The sequence below is a fragment of the Schistocerca cancellata genome, unplaced genomic scaffold (genome assembly GCF_023864275.1).
Source record: "Schistocerca cancellata isolate TAMUIC-IGC-003103 unplaced genomic scaffold, iqSchCanc2.1 HiC_scaffold_1100, whole genome shotgun sequence".
NCBI classification, from domain to species: domain Eukaryota; kingdom Metazoa; phylum Arthropoda; class Insecta; order Orthoptera; family Acrididae; genus Schistocerca; species Schistocerca cancellata.
The window spans coordinates 5,254,268-5,267,885 of record NW_026047099.1 but is presented as its reverse complement, the minus strand read 5'-3'; the positions used below and the strand labels follow the sequence as shown (position 1 = coordinate 5,267,885).

At 54.7% G+C, this 13,618-nt stretch overlaps 15 non-coding genes across 15 annotated transcripts; all 15 read left to right on the top strand.

Annotated features, from left to right (window-relative positions):
* The first annotated feature begins 75 nt into the window (after nt 1–75).
* Nucleotides 76–194, top strand: LOC126154811 (5S ribosomal RNA). The gene has a single exon (XR_007532345.1). It is a non-coding gene; the product is annotated as a 5S ribosomal RNA (ribosomal RNA).
* An 822-nt stretch (nt 195–1,016) lies between these two features.
* LOC126154810 (5S ribosomal RNA) lies at nt 1,017–1,135 on the top strand. The gene has a single exon (XR_007532344.1). It is a non-coding gene; the product is annotated as a 5S ribosomal RNA (ribosomal RNA).
* Nucleotides 1,136–1,952: 817 nt separating this feature from the next.
* On the top strand, nt 1,953–2,071 carry LOC126155452 (5S ribosomal RNA). Its single transcript, XR_007532913.1, has one exon. It is a non-coding gene; the product is annotated as a 5S ribosomal RNA (ribosomal RNA).
* An 827-nt stretch (nt 2,072–2,898) lies between these two features.
* LOC126155358 (5S ribosomal RNA) lies at nt 2,899–3,017 on the top strand. Its single transcript, XR_007532856.1, has one exon. It is a non-coding gene; the product is annotated as a 5S ribosomal RNA (ribosomal RNA).
* Nucleotides 3,018–3,843: 826 nt separating this feature from the next.
* On the top strand, nt 3,844–3,962 carry LOC126155294 (5S ribosomal RNA). The gene has a single exon (XR_007532795.1). It is a non-coding gene; the product is annotated as a 5S ribosomal RNA (ribosomal RNA).
* Nucleotides 3,963–4,780: 818 nt separating this feature from the next.
* Nucleotides 4,781–4,899, top strand: LOC126155561 (5S ribosomal RNA). The gene has a single exon (XR_007533015.1). It is a non-coding gene; the product is annotated as a 5S ribosomal RNA (ribosomal RNA).
* Nucleotides 4,900–5,715: 816 nt separating this feature from the next.
* On the top strand, nt 5,716–5,834 carry LOC126155451 (5S ribosomal RNA). Its single transcript, XR_007532912.1, has one exon. It is a non-coding gene; the product is annotated as a 5S ribosomal RNA (ribosomal RNA).
* Nucleotides 5,835–6,661: 827 nt separating this feature from the next.
* Nucleotides 6,662–6,780, top strand: LOC126155264 (5S ribosomal RNA). The gene has a single exon (XR_007532768.1). It is a non-coding gene; the product is annotated as a 5S ribosomal RNA (ribosomal RNA).
* An 826-nt stretch (nt 6,781–7,606) lies between these two features.
* LOC126155293 (5S ribosomal RNA) lies at nt 7,607–7,725 on the top strand. The gene has a single exon (XR_007532794.1). It is a non-coding gene; the product is annotated as a 5S ribosomal RNA (ribosomal RNA).
* Nucleotides 7,726–8,543: 818 nt separating this feature from the next.
* On the top strand, nt 8,544–8,662 carry LOC126155550 (5S ribosomal RNA). Its single transcript, XR_007533004.1, has one exon. It is a non-coding gene; the product is annotated as a 5S ribosomal RNA (ribosomal RNA).
* An 827-nt stretch (nt 8,663–9,489) lies between these two features.
* LOC126154987 (5S ribosomal RNA) lies at nt 9,490–9,608 on the top strand. Its single transcript, XR_007532509.1, has one exon. It is a non-coding gene; the product is annotated as a 5S ribosomal RNA (ribosomal RNA).
* An 832-nt stretch (nt 9,609–10,440) lies between these two features.
* LOC126154660 (5S ribosomal RNA) lies at nt 10,441–10,559 on the top strand. The gene has a single exon (XR_007532204.1). It is a non-coding gene; the product is annotated as a 5S ribosomal RNA (ribosomal RNA).
* Nucleotides 10,560–11,375: 816 nt separating this feature from the next.
* Nucleotides 11,376–11,494, top strand: LOC126155817 (5S ribosomal RNA). Its single transcript, XR_007533254.1, has one exon. It is a non-coding gene; the product is annotated as a 5S ribosomal RNA (ribosomal RNA).
* Nucleotides 11,495–12,327: 833 nt separating this feature from the next.
* Nucleotides 12,328–12,446, top strand: LOC126155151 (5S ribosomal RNA). Its single transcript, XR_007532662.1, has one exon. It is a non-coding gene; the product is annotated as a 5S ribosomal RNA (ribosomal RNA).
* An 831-nt stretch (nt 12,447–13,277) lies between these two features.
* LOC126155450 (5S ribosomal RNA) lies at nt 13,278–13,396 on the top strand. The gene has a single exon (XR_007532911.1). It is a non-coding gene; the product is annotated as a 5S ribosomal RNA (ribosomal RNA).
* Nucleotides 13,397–13,618: the final 222 nt, after the last annotated feature.

Sequence of the window (13,618 nt, the reverse complement as noted above, 5' to 3'; positions counted from 1 at the left end):
GGCCGAAAACTAACATTTTGTGTGTTGGGAGAAAAGCCGAACGCGAATTCTGCCGTGCTCCTACATTAGATGAGCGCCAACGGCCATACCATGATGAATACACCGGTTCTCGTCCGATCACCGAAGTTAAGCATCATCGGGCCCGGCTAGTACTTGGATGGGTAATCGCCTGGGAAACCCGGGTGCTGTTGGCTCCCTTCCTTTTGTTTTTTTGTTATGTCGCCAGCCCAATTTTCGAACTACCTTTCTGTTGTGACAAAGATGCTTCCTTAAGCCTTTTAAACTACTGTAATGGTACGAAAATGCAGTAATTAACTCAGTTTGAGGGAGAATGTGCTAACCAAGTTTGCCAAGAAGACTTTGAAAACGACAAAACAGTACGAATCGGCAGGTGATTTCTGAAATACGTCACCGCCTATTGTTGTGTGGGAGTGTAGAGTTCCAAATTTGATTTGTAACCACGAATGTATTCCTTAGTCGTCTCGTCTCGTCCCGCAGACGTTTGTCGTGCTTGCGCTGTCATATGGACCACGACCCGAGCGGCAGCGAGCGGCAGTCGAGCAAAGTCGGGACAAGTCGGGACGGGGACAGGGACAGGGATAGGAATGGTGCGAATGCACTGCAAACTACGCAGACACCTGGTGTGAGGCGAGGCGAGGCGAGGAAGCCCACATCGCTACCAGTGGCGCCCTCCAGCACGACACTGCCACACCCCGCACAGGCCCTCCGCTGAACACCAGGGACAAGATGCGTCCTCCGCTAGTGTCGAAGGCTGCACGCGCCCAGCGAATGACAGGGGGTGCAACGAGCAGCAGTGCGTCTCACACACGCGGCGGTGCGCCCGCCAATTCGGCCGTCGCTCTGCTGGGACGCCGGGCGCGCCTCCCCGCGCCGTCCTCGAGGAACTGGCGGTTGCGGAAGGAAGCGCTTTCGTCAAATGCGGCCGAAAACTAACATTTTGTGTGTTGGGAGAAAAGCCGAACGCGAATTCTGCCGTGCTCCTACATTAGATGAGCGCCAACGGCCATACCATGATGAATACACCGGTTCTCGTCCGATCACCGAAGTTAAGCATCATCGGGCCCGGCTAGTACTTGGATGGGTAATCGCCTGGGAAACCCGGGTGCTGTTGGCTCCCTTCCTTTTGTTTTTTTGTTATGTCGCCAGCCCAATTTTCGAACTACCTTTCTGTTGTGACAAAGATGCTTCCTTAAGCCTTTTAAACTACTGTAATGGTACGAAAATGCAGTAATTAACTCAGTTTGAGGGAGAATGTGCTAACCAAGTTTGCCAAGGAGACTTTGAAAACGACAAAACAGTACGAATCGGCAGGTGATTTCTGAAATACATCACCGCCTATTGTTGTGTAGGAGTGTAGAGTTCCAAATTTGATTTGTAACCACGAATGTATTCCTTAGTCGTCTCGTCTCGTCCCGCAGACGTTTGTCGTGCTTGCGCTGTCATTTGGACCACGACCCGAGCGGCAGCGAGCGGCAGTCGAGCAAAGTAGGGACAAGTCGGGACGGGGACAGGGACAGGGATAGGAATGGTGCGAATGCACTGCAAACTACGCAGACACCTGGTGTGAGGCGAGGCGAGGAAGCCCACATCGCTACCAGTGGCGCCCTCCAGCACGACACTGCCACACCCCGCACAGGCCCTCCGCTGAACACCAGGGACAAGATTCGTCCTCCGCTAGTGTCGAAGGCTGCACGCGCCCAGCGAATGACAGGGGGTGCAACGAGCAGCAGTGCGTCTCACACACGCGGCGGTGCGCCCGCCAATTCGGCCGTCGCTCTGCTGGGACGCCGGGCGCGCCTCCCCGCGCCGTCCTCGAGGAACTGGCGGTTGCGGAAGGAAGCGCTTTCGTCAAATGCGGCCGAAAACTAACATTTTGTGTGTTGGGAGAAAAGCCGAACGCGAATTCTGCCGTGCTCCTACATTAGATGAGCGCCAACGGCCATACCATGATGAATACACCGGTTCTCGTCCGATCACCGAAGTTAAGCATCATCGGGCCCGGCTAGTACTTGGATGGGTGACCGCCTGGGAAACCCGGGTGCTGTTGGCTCCCTTCCTTTTGTTTTTTTGTTATGTCGCCAGTCCAATTTTCAAACTACCTTTCTGTTGTGACAAAGATGCTTCCTTAAGCCTTTTAAACTACTGTAATGGTACGAAAATGCAGTAATTAACTCAGTTTGAGGGAGAAGGTGCTAACCAAGTATGGCCAACAAGACTTTGAAAACGACAAAACAGTACGAATCGGCAGGTGATTTCTGAAATACGTCACCGACTATTGTTGTGTAGGAGTGTAGAGTTCCAAATTTGATTTGTAACCACGAATGTATTCCTTAGTCGTCTCGTCTCGTCCCGCAGACGTTTGTCGTGCTTGCGCTGTGATATGGACCACGACCCGAGCGGCAGCGAGCGGCAGTCGAACAAAGTCGGGACAAGTCGGGACGGGGACAGGGACAGGGATAGGAATGGTGCAAATGCACTGCAAACTACGCAGACACCTGGTGTGAGGCGAGGCGATGCGAGGCGAGGAAGCCCACATCGCTACCAGTGGCGCCCTCCAGCACGACACTGCCACACCCCGCACAGGCCCTCCGCTGAACACCAGGGACAAGATGCGTCCTCCGCTAGTGTCGAAGGCTGCACGCGCCCAGCGAATGACAGGGGGTGCAACGAGCAGCAGTGCGTATCACACACGCGGCGGTGCGCCCGCCAATTCGGCCGTCGCTCTGCTGGGACGCCGGGCGCGCCCCCCGCGCCGTCCTCGAGGAACTGGCGGTTGCGGAAGGAAGCGCTTTCGTCAAATGCGGCCGAAAACTAACATTTTGTGTGTTGGGAGAAAAGCCGAACGCGAATTCTGCCGTGCTCCTACATTAGATGAGCGCCAACGGCCATACCATGATGAATACACCGGTTCTCGTCCGATCACCGAAGTTAAGCATCATCGGGCCCGGCTAGTACTTGGATGTGTGACCGCCTGGGGAACCCGGGTGCAGTTGGCTCCCTTCCTTTCGTTTTTTTGTTATGTCGCCAGCCCAATTTTCAAACTACCTTTCTGTTGTGACAAAGATGCTTCCTCAAGCCTTTTAAACTACTGTAATGGTACGAAAATGCAGTAATTAACTCAGTTTGAGGGAGAATGTGCTAACCAAGTTTGCCAAGAAGACTTTGAAAACGACAAAACAGTACGAATCGGCAGGTGATTTCTGAAATACGTCACCGCCTATTGTTGTGTAGGAGTGTAGAGTTCCAAATTTGTTTGTAACCACGAATGTATTCCTTAGTCGTCTCGTCTCGTCCCGCAGACGTTTGTCGTGCTTGCGCTGTCATATGGACCACGACCCGAGCGGCAGCGAGCGGCAGTCGAGCAAAGTCGGGACAAGTCGGGACGGGGACAGGGACAGGGATAGGAATGGTGCGAATCCACTGCAAACTACGCAGACACCTGGTGTGAGGCGAGGCGAGGCGAGGCGAGGAAGCCCACATCGCTACCAGTGGCGCCCTCCAGCACGACACTGCCACACCCCGCACAGGCCCTCCGCTGAACACCAGGGACAAGATGCGTCCTCCGCTAGTGTCGAAGGCTGCACGCGCCCAGCGAATGACAGGGGGTGCAACGAGCAGCAGTGCGTCTCACACACGCGGCGGTGCGCCCGCCAATTCGGCCGTCGCTCTGCTGGGACGCCGGGCGCGCCTCCCCGCGCCGTCCTCGAGGAACTGGCGGTTGCGGAAGGAAACGCTTTCGTCAAATGCGGCCGAAAACTAACATTTTGTGTGTTGGGAGAAAAGCCGAACGCGAATTCTGCCGTGCTCCTACATTAGATGAGCGCCAACGGCCATACCATGATGAATACACCGGTTCTCGTCCGATCACCGAAGTTAAGCATCATCGGGCAATGCTTGTACTTGGATGGGTGACCGCCTGGGAAACCCGGGTGCTGTTGGCTCCCTTCCTTTTGTTTTTTTGTTATGTCGCCAGCCCAATTTTCAAACTACCTTTCTGTTGTGACAAAGATGCTTCCTTAAGCCTTTTAAACTACTGTAATGGTACGAAAATGCAGTAATTAACTCAGTTTGAGGGAGAATGTGCTAACCAAGTTTGCCAAGAAGACTTTGAAAACGACAAAACAGTACGAATCGGCAGGTGATTTCTGAAATACGTCACCGCCTATTGTTGTGTAGGAGTGTAGAGTTCCAAATTTGATTTGTAACCACGAATGTATTCCTTAGTCGTCTCGTCTCGTCCCGCAGACGTTTGTCGTGCTTGCGCTGTCATATGGACCACGACCCGAGCGGCAGCGAGCGGCAGTCGAGCGGCAGTCGGGACAAGTCGGGACGGGGACAGGGACAGGGATAGCAATTGTGCGAATGCACTGCAAACTACGCAGACACCTGGTGTGAGGCGAGGCGAGGAAGCCCACATCGCTACCAGTGGCGCCCTCCAGCACGACACTGCCACACACCGCACAGGCCCTCCGCTGAACACCAGGGACAAGATGCGTCCTCCGCTAGTGTCGAAGGCTGCACGCGCCCAGCGAATGACAGGGGGTGCAACGAGCAGCAGTGCGTCTCACACACGCGGCGGTGCGCCCGCCAATTCGGCCGTCGCTCTGCTGGGACGCCGGGCGCGCCTCCCCGCGCCGTCCTCGAGGAACTGGCGGTTGCGGAAGGAAGCGCTTTCGTCAAATGCGGCCGAAAACTAACATTTTGTGTGTTGGGATAAAAGCCGAACGCGAATTCTGCCGTGCTCCTACATTAGATGAGCGCCAACGGCCATACCATGATGAATACACCGGTTCTCGTCCGATCACCGAAGTTAAGCATCATCGGGCCCGGCTAGTACTTGGATGGGTGACCACCTGGGAAACCCGGGTGCTGTTGGCTCCCTTCCTTTCGTTTTTTGTTATGTCGCCAGCCCAATTTTCAAACTACCTTTCTGTTGTGACAAAGATGCTTCCTTAAGCCTTTTAAACTACTGTAATGGTACGAAAATGCAGTAATTAACTCAGTTTGAGGGAGAATGTGCTAACCAAGTTTGCCAAGGAGACTTTGAAAACGACAAAACAGTACGAATCGGCAGGTGATTTCTGAAATACATCACCGCCTATTGTTGTGTAGGAGTGTAGAGTTCCAAATTTGATTTGTAACCACGAATGTATTCCTTAGTCGTCTCGTCTCGTCCCGCAGACGTTTGTCGTGCTTGCGCTGTCATTTGGACCACGACCCGAGCGGCAGCGAGCGGCAGTCGAGCAAAGTAGGGACAAGTCGGGACGGGGACAGGGACAGGGATAGGAATGGTGCGAATGCACTGCAAACTACGCAGACACCTGGTGTGAGGCGAGGCGAGGAAGCCCACATCGCTACCAGTGGCGCCCTCCAGCACGACACTGCCACACCCCGCACAGGCCCTCCGCTGAACACCAGGGACAAGATTCGTCCTCCGCTAGTGTCGAAGGCTGCACGCGCCCAGCGAATGACAGGGGGTGCAACGAGCAGCAGTGCGTCTCACACACGCGGCGGTGCGCCCGCCAATTCGGCCGTCGCTCTGCTGGGACGCCGGGCGCGCCTCCCCGCGCCGTCCTCGAGGAACTGGCGGTTGCGGAAGGAAGCGCTTTCGTCAAATGCGGCCGAAAACTAACATTTTGTGTGTTGGGAGAAAAGCCGAACGCGAATTCTGCCGTGCTCCTACATTAGATGAGCGCCAACGGCCATACCATGATGAATACACCGGTTCTCGTCCGATCACCGAAGTTAAGCATCATCGGGCCCGGCTAGTACTTGGATGGGTGACCGCCTGGGAAACCCGGGTGCTGTTGGCTCCCTTCCTTTTGTTTTTTTGTTATGTCGCCAGTCCAATTTTCAAACTACCTTTCTGTTGTGACAAAGATGCTTCCTTAAGCCTTTTAAACTACTGTAATGGTACGAAAATGCAGTAATTAACTCAGTTTGAGTGAGAAGGTGCTAACCAAGTATGGCCAACAAGACTTTGAAAACGACAAAACAGTACGAATCGGCAGGTGATTTCTGAAATACGTCACCGACTATTGTTGTGTAGGAGTGTAGAGTTCCAAATTTGATTTGTAACCACGAATGTATTCCTTAGTCGTCTCGTCTCGTCCCGCAGACGTTTGTCGTGCTTGCGCTGTGATATGGACCACGACCCGAGCGGCAGCGAGCGGCAGTCGAACAAAGTCGGGACAAGTCGGGACGGGGACAGGGACAGGGATAGGAATGGTGCAAATGCACTGCAAACTACGCAGACACCTGGTGTGAGGCGAGGCGATGCGAGGCGAGGAAGCCCACATCGCTACCAGTGGCGCCCTCCAGCACGACACTGCCACACCCCGCACAGGCCCTCCGCTGAACACCAGGGACAAGATGCGTCCTCCGCTAGTGTCGAAGGCTGCACGCGCCCAGCGAATGACAGGGGGTGCAACGAGCAGCAGTGCGTATCACACACGCGGCGGTGCGCCCGCCAATTCGGCCGTCGCTCTGCTGGGACGCCGGGCGCGCCCCCCGCGCCGTCCTCGAGGAACTGGCGGTTGCGGAAGGAAGCGCTTTCGTCAAATGCGGCCGAAAACTAACGTTTTGTGTGTTGGGAGAAAAGCCGAACGCGAATTCTGCCGTGCTCCTACATTAGATGAGCGCCAACGGCCATACCATGATGAATACACCGGTTCTCGTCCGATCACCGAAGTTAAGCATCATCGGGCCCGGCTAGTACTTGGATGTGTGACCGCCTGGGGAACCCGGGTGCTGTTGGCTCCCTTCCTTTCGTTTTTTTGTTATGTCGCCAGCCCAATTTTCAAACTACCTTTCTGTTGTGACAAAGATGCTTTCTTAAGCCTTTTAAACTACTGTAATGGTACGAAAATGCAGTAATTAACTCAGTTTGAGGGACAATGTGCTAACCAAGTTTGCCAAGGAGACTTTGAAAACGACAAAACAGTACGAATCGGCAGGTGATTTCTGAAATACGTCACCGCCTATTGTTGTGTAGGAGTGTAGTGTTCCAAATTTGATTTGTAACCACGAATGTATTCCTTAGTCGTCTCGTCTCGTCCCGCAGACGTTTGTCGTGCTTGCGCTGTCATATGGACCACGACCCGAGCGGCAGCGAGCGGCAGTCGAGCAAAGTCGGGACAAGTCGGGACGGGGACAGGGACAGGGATACGAATGGTGCGAATGCACTGCAAACTACGCAGACACCTGGTGTGAGGCGAGGCGAGGCGAGGCGAGGAAGCCCACATCGCTACCAGTGGCGCCCTCCAGCACGACACTGCCACACCCCGCACAGGCCCTCCGCTGAACACCAGGGCAAGATTCGTCCTCCGCTAGTGTCGAAGGCTGCACGCACCCAGCGAATGACAGGGGTTGCAACGAGCAGCAGTGCGTCTCACACACGCGACGGTGCGCCCGCCAATTCGGCTGTCGCTCTGCTGGGACGCCGGGCGCGCCTCCCCGCGCCGTCCTCGAGGAACTGGCGGTTGCGGAAGGAAGCGCTTTCATCAAATGCGGCCGAAAACTATCATTTTGTGTGTTGGGAGAAAAGCTGAACGCGAATTCTGCCGTGCTCCTACATTAGATGAGCGCCAACGGCCATACCATGATGAATACACCGGTTCTCGTCCGATCACCGAAGTTAAGCATCATCGGGCAATGCTTGTACTTGGATGGGTGACCGCCTGGGAAACCCGGGTGCTGTTGGCTCCCTTCCTTTTGTTTTTTTGTTATGTCGCCAGCCCAATTTTCAAACTACCTTTCTGTTGTGACAAAGATGCTTCCTTAAGCCTTTTAAACTACTGTAATGGTACGAAAATGCAGTAATTAACTCAGTTTGAGGGAGAATGTGCTAACCAAGTTTGCCAAGAAGACTTTGAAAACGACAAAACAGTACGAATCGGCAGGTGATTTCTGAAATACGTCACCGCCTATTGTTGTGTAGGAGTGCAGAGTTCCAAATTTGATTTGTAACCACGAATGTATTCCTTAGTCGTCTCGTCTCGTCCCGCAGACGTTTGTCGTGCTTGCGCTGTCATATGGACCACGACCCGAGCGGCAGCGAGCGGCAGTCGAGCGGCAGTCGGGACAAGTCGGGACGGGGACAGGGACAGGGATAGCAATTGTGCGAATGCACTGCAAACTACGCAGACACCTGGTGTGAGGCGAGGCGAGGAAGCCCACATCGCTACCAGTGGCGCCCTCCAGCACGACACTGCCACACACCGCACAGGCCCTCCGCTGAACACCAGGGACAAGATGCGTCCTCCGCTAGTGTCGAAGGCTGCACGCGCCCAGCGAATGACAGGGGGTGCAACGAGCAGCAGTGCGTCTCACACACGCGGCGGTGCGCCCGCCAATTCGGCCGTCGCTCTGCTGGGACGCCGGGCGCGCCTCCCCGCGCCGTCCTCGAGGAACTGGCGGTTGCGGAAGGAAGCGCTTTCGTCAAATGCGGCCGAAAACTAACATTTTGTGTGTTGGGATAAAAGCCGAACGCGAATTCTGCCGTGCTCCTACATTAGATGAGCGCCAACGGCCATACCATGATGAATACACCGGTTCTCGTCCGATCACCGAAGTTAAGCATCATCGGGCCCGGCTAGTACTTGGATGGGTGACCACCTGGGAAACCCGGGTGCTGTTGGCTCCCTTCCTTTTGTTTTTTTGTTATGTCGCCAGCCCAATTTTCAAACTACCTTTCTGTTGTGACAAAGATGCTTCCTTAAGCCTTTTAAACTACTGTAATGGTGCGAAAATGCAGTAATTAACTCAGTTTGAGGGAGAATGTGCTAACCAAGTTTGCCAAGAAGACTTTGAAAACGACAAAACAGTACGAATCCTCAGGTGATTTCTGAAATACGTCACCGCCTATTGTTGTGTAGGAGTGTAGAGTTTCAAATTTGATTTGTAACACCGAATGTATTCCTTAGTCGTCTCGTCTCGTCCCGCAGACGTTTCTCGTGCTTGCGCTGTCATATGGACCACGACCCGAGCGGCAGCGAGCGGCAGTCGAGCAAAGTCGGGACAAGTCGGGACGGGGACAGGGACAGGGATAGGAATGGTGCGAATGCACTGCAAACTACGCAGACACCTGGTGTGAGGCGCGGCGAGGCGAGGCGAGAAAGCCCACATCGCTACCAGTGGCGCCCTCCAGCACGACACTGCCACACACAGCACAGGCCCTCCGCTGAACACCAGGGACAAGATTCGTCCTCCGCTAGTGTCGAAGGCTGCACGCGCCCAGCGAATGACAGGGGGTGCAACGAGCAGCAGTGCGTCTCACACACGCGGCGGTGCGCCCGCCAATTCGGCCGTCGCTCTGCTGGGACGCCGGGCGCGCCTCCCCGCGCCGTCCTCGAGGAACTGGCGGTTGCGGAAGGAAGCGCTTTCGTCAAATGCGGCCGAAAACTAACATTTTGTGTGTTGGGATAAAAGCCGAACGCGAATTCTGCCGTGCTCCTACATTAGATGAGCGCCAACGGCCATACCATGATGAATACACCGGTTCTCGTCCGATCACCGAAGTTAAGCATCATCGGGCAAGGCTTGTACTTGGATGGGTGACCGCCTGGGAAACCCGGGTGCTGTTGGCTCCCTTCCTTTTGTTTTTTTGTTATGTCGCCAGCCCAATTTTCAAACTACCTTTCTGTTGTGACAAAGATGCTTCCTTAAGCCTTTTAAACTACTGTAATGGTACGAAAATGCAGTAATTAACTCAGTTTGAGGGAGAATGTGCTAACCAAGTTTGCCAAGAAGACTTTGAAAACGACAAAACAGTACGAATCGGCAGGTGATTTCTGAAATACGTCACCGCCTATTGTTGTGTAGGAGTGTCGAGTTCCAAATTTGATTTGTAACCACGAATGTATTCCTTAGTCGTCTCGTCTCGTCCCGCAGACGTTTGTCGTGCTTGCGCTGTCATATGGACCACGACCCGAGCGGCGGCGAGCGGCAGTCGAGCGGCAGTCGGGACAAGTCGGGACGGGGCCAGGGACAGGGATAGGAATGGTGCGAATGCACTGCAAACTACGCAGACACCTGGTGTGAGGCGAGGCGCGGCGAGGCGAGGCGAGGAACCCCACATCGCTACCAGTGGCGCCCTCCAGCACGACACTGCCACACCCCGCACAGGCCCTCCGCTGAACACCAGGGACAAGATGAGTCCTCCGCTAGTGTCGAAGGCTGCACGCGCCCAGCGAATGACAGGGGGTGCAACGAGCAGCAGTGCGTCTCACACACGCGGCGGTGCGCCCGCCAATTCGGCCGTCGCTCTGCTGGGACGCCGGGCGCGCCTCCCGCGCCGTCCTCGAGGAACTGGCGGTTGCGGAAGGAAGCGCTTTCGTCAAATGCGGCCGAAAACTAACATTTTGTGTGTTGGGAGAAAAGCCGAACGCGAATTCTGCCGTGCTCCTACATTAGATGAGCGCCAACGGCCATACCATGACGAATACACCGGTTCTCGTCCGATCACCGAAGTTAAGCATCATCGGGCCCGGCTAGTACTTGGATGGGTGACCGCCTGGGAAACCCGGGTGCTGTTGGCTCCCTTCCTTTTGTTTTTTTGTTATGTCGCCAGCCCAATTTTCAAACTACCTTTCTGTTGTGACAAAGATGCTTCCTTAAGCCTTTTAAACTACTGTAATGGTACGAAAATGCAGTAATTAACTCAGTTTGAGGGAGAATGTGCTAACCAAGTTTGCCAAGAAGACTTTGGAAACGACAAAACAGTACGAATCGGCAGGTGATTTCTGAAATACGTCACCGCCTATTGTTGTGTAGGAGTGTAGAGTTCCAAATTTGATTTGTAACCACGAATGTATTCCTTAGTCGTCTCGTCTCGTCCCGCAGACGTTTGTCGTGCTTGCGCTGTCATATGGACCACGACCCGAGCGGCAGCGAGCGGCAGTCGAGCAAAGTCGGGACAAGTCGGGACGGGGACAGGGACACGGATAGGAATGGTGCGAATGCACTGCAAACTACGCAGACTCCTGTTGTGAGGCGAGGCGAGGAAGCCCACATCGCTACCAGTGGCGCCCTCCAGCACGACACTGCCACACCCCGCACAGGCCCTCCGCTGAACACCAGGGACAAGATGCGTCCTCCGCTAGTGTCGAAGGCTGCACGCGCCCAGCGAATGACAGGGGGTGCAACGAGCAGCAGTGCGTCTCACACACGCGGCGGTGCGCCCGCCAATTCGGCCGTCGCTCTGCTGGGACGCCGGGCGCGCCTCCCGCGCCGTCCTCGAGGAACTGGCGGTTGCGGAAGGAAACGCTTTCGTCAAATGCGGCCGAAAACTAACATTTTGTGTGTTGGGAGAAAAGCCGAACGCGAATTCTGCCGTGCTCCTACATTAGATGAGCGCCAACGGCCATACCATGATGAATACACCGGTTCTCGTCCGATCACCGAAGTTAAGCATCATCGGGCTCGGCTAGTACTTGGATGGGTGACCGCCTGGGAAACCCCGGTGCTGTTGGCTACCTTCCTTTTGTTTTTTTGTTATGTCGCCAGCCCAATTTTCAAACTACCTTTCTGTTGTGACAAAGATGCTTCCTTAAGCCTTTTAAACTACTGTAATGGTACGAAAATGCAGTAATTAACTCAGTTTGAGGGAGAATGTGCTAACGAAGTTTGCCAAGAAGACTTTGAAAACGACAAAACACTACGAATCGGCAGGTGATTTCTGAAATACGTCACCGCCTATTGTTGTGTAGGAGTGTCGAGTTCCAAATTTGATTTGTAACCACGAATGTATTCCTTAGTCGTCTCGTCTCGTCCCGCAGACGTTTGTCGTGCTTGCGCTGTCATATGGACCACGACCCGAGCGGCAGCGAGCGGCAGTCGAGCGGCAGTCGGGACAAGTCGGGACGGGGCCAGGGACAGGGATAGGAATGGTGCGAATGCACTGCAAACTACGCAGACACCTGGTGTGAGGCGAGGCGCGGCGAGGCGAGGCGAGGAACCCCACATCGCTACCAGTGGCGCCCTCCAGCACGACACTGCCACACCCCGCACAGGCCCTCCGCTGAACACCAGGGACAAGATGAGTCCTCCGCTAGTGTCGAAGGCTGCACGCGCCCAGCGAATGACAGGGGGTGCAACGAGCAGCAGTGCGTCTCACACACGCGGCGGTGCGCCCGCCAATTCGGCCGTCGCTCTGCTGGGACGCCGAGCGCGCCTCCCCGCGCCGTCCTCGAGGAACTGGCGGTTGCGGAAGGAAGCGCTTTCGTCAAATGCGGCCGAAAACTAACATTTTGTGTGTTGGGAGAAAAGCCGAACGCGAATTCTGCCGTGCTCCTACATTAGATGAGCGCCAACGGCCATACCATGATGAATACACCGGTTCTCGTCCGATCACCGAATTTAAGCATCATCGGGCCCGGCTAGTACTTGGATGGGTGACCGCCTGGGAAACCCGGGTGCTGTTGACTCCCTTCCTTTTGTTTTTTTGTTATGTCGCCAGCCCAATTTTCAAACTACTTTTCTGTTGTGACAAAGATGCTTCCTTAAGCCTTTTAAACTACTGTAATGGTACGAAAATGCAGTAATTAACTCAGTTTGAGGGAGAATGTGCTAACCAAGTTTGCCAAGAAGACTTTGAAAACGACAAAACAGTACGAATCGGCAGGTGATTTCTGAAATACGTCACCGACTATTGTTGTGTAGGAGTGTAGAGTTCCAAATTTGATTTGTAACCACGAATGTATTCCTTAGTCGTCTCGTCTCGTCCCGCAGACGTTTGTCGTGCTTGCGCTGTCATATGGACCACGACCCGAGCGGCAGCGAGCGGCAGTCGAGCAAAGTCGGGAAAAGTCGGGACGGGGACAGGGACAGGGATAGGAATGGTGCGAATGCACTGCAAACTACGCAGACACCTGGTGTGAGGCGAGGCGCGGCGAGGCGAGGCGAGGAACCCCACATCGCTACCAGTGGCGCCCTCCAGCACGACACTGCCACACCCCGCACAGGCCCTCCGCTGAACACCAGGGACAAGATGAGTCCTCCGCTAGTGTCGAAGGCTGCACGCGCCCAGCGAATGACAGGGGGTGCAACGAGCAGCAGTGCGTCTCACACACGCGGCGGTGCGCCCGCCAATTCGGCCGTCGCTCTGCTGGGACGCCGGGCGCGCCTCCCGCGCCGTCCTCGAGGAACTGGCGGTTGCGGAAGGAAACGCTTTCGTCAAATGCGGCCGAAAACTAACATTTTGTGTGTTGGGAGAAAAGCCGAACGCGAATTCTGCCGTGCTCCTACATTAGATGAGCGCCAACGGCCATACCATGATGAATACACCGGTTCTCGTCCGATCACCGAAGTTAAGCATCATCGGGCCCGGCTAGTACTTGGATGGGTGACCGCCTGGGAAACCCGGGTGCTGTTGGCTCCCTTCCTTTTGTTTTTTTGTTATGTCGCCAGCCCAATTTTCAAACTACCTTTCTGTTGTGACAAAGATGCTTCCTTAAGCCTTTTAAACTACTGTAATGGTACGAAAATGCAGTAATTAACTCAGTTTGAGGGAGAATGTGCTAACCAAGTTTGCCAAGAAGACTTTGGAAACTACAAAACAGTACGAATCGGCAGGTGATTTCTGAAATACGTCACCGCC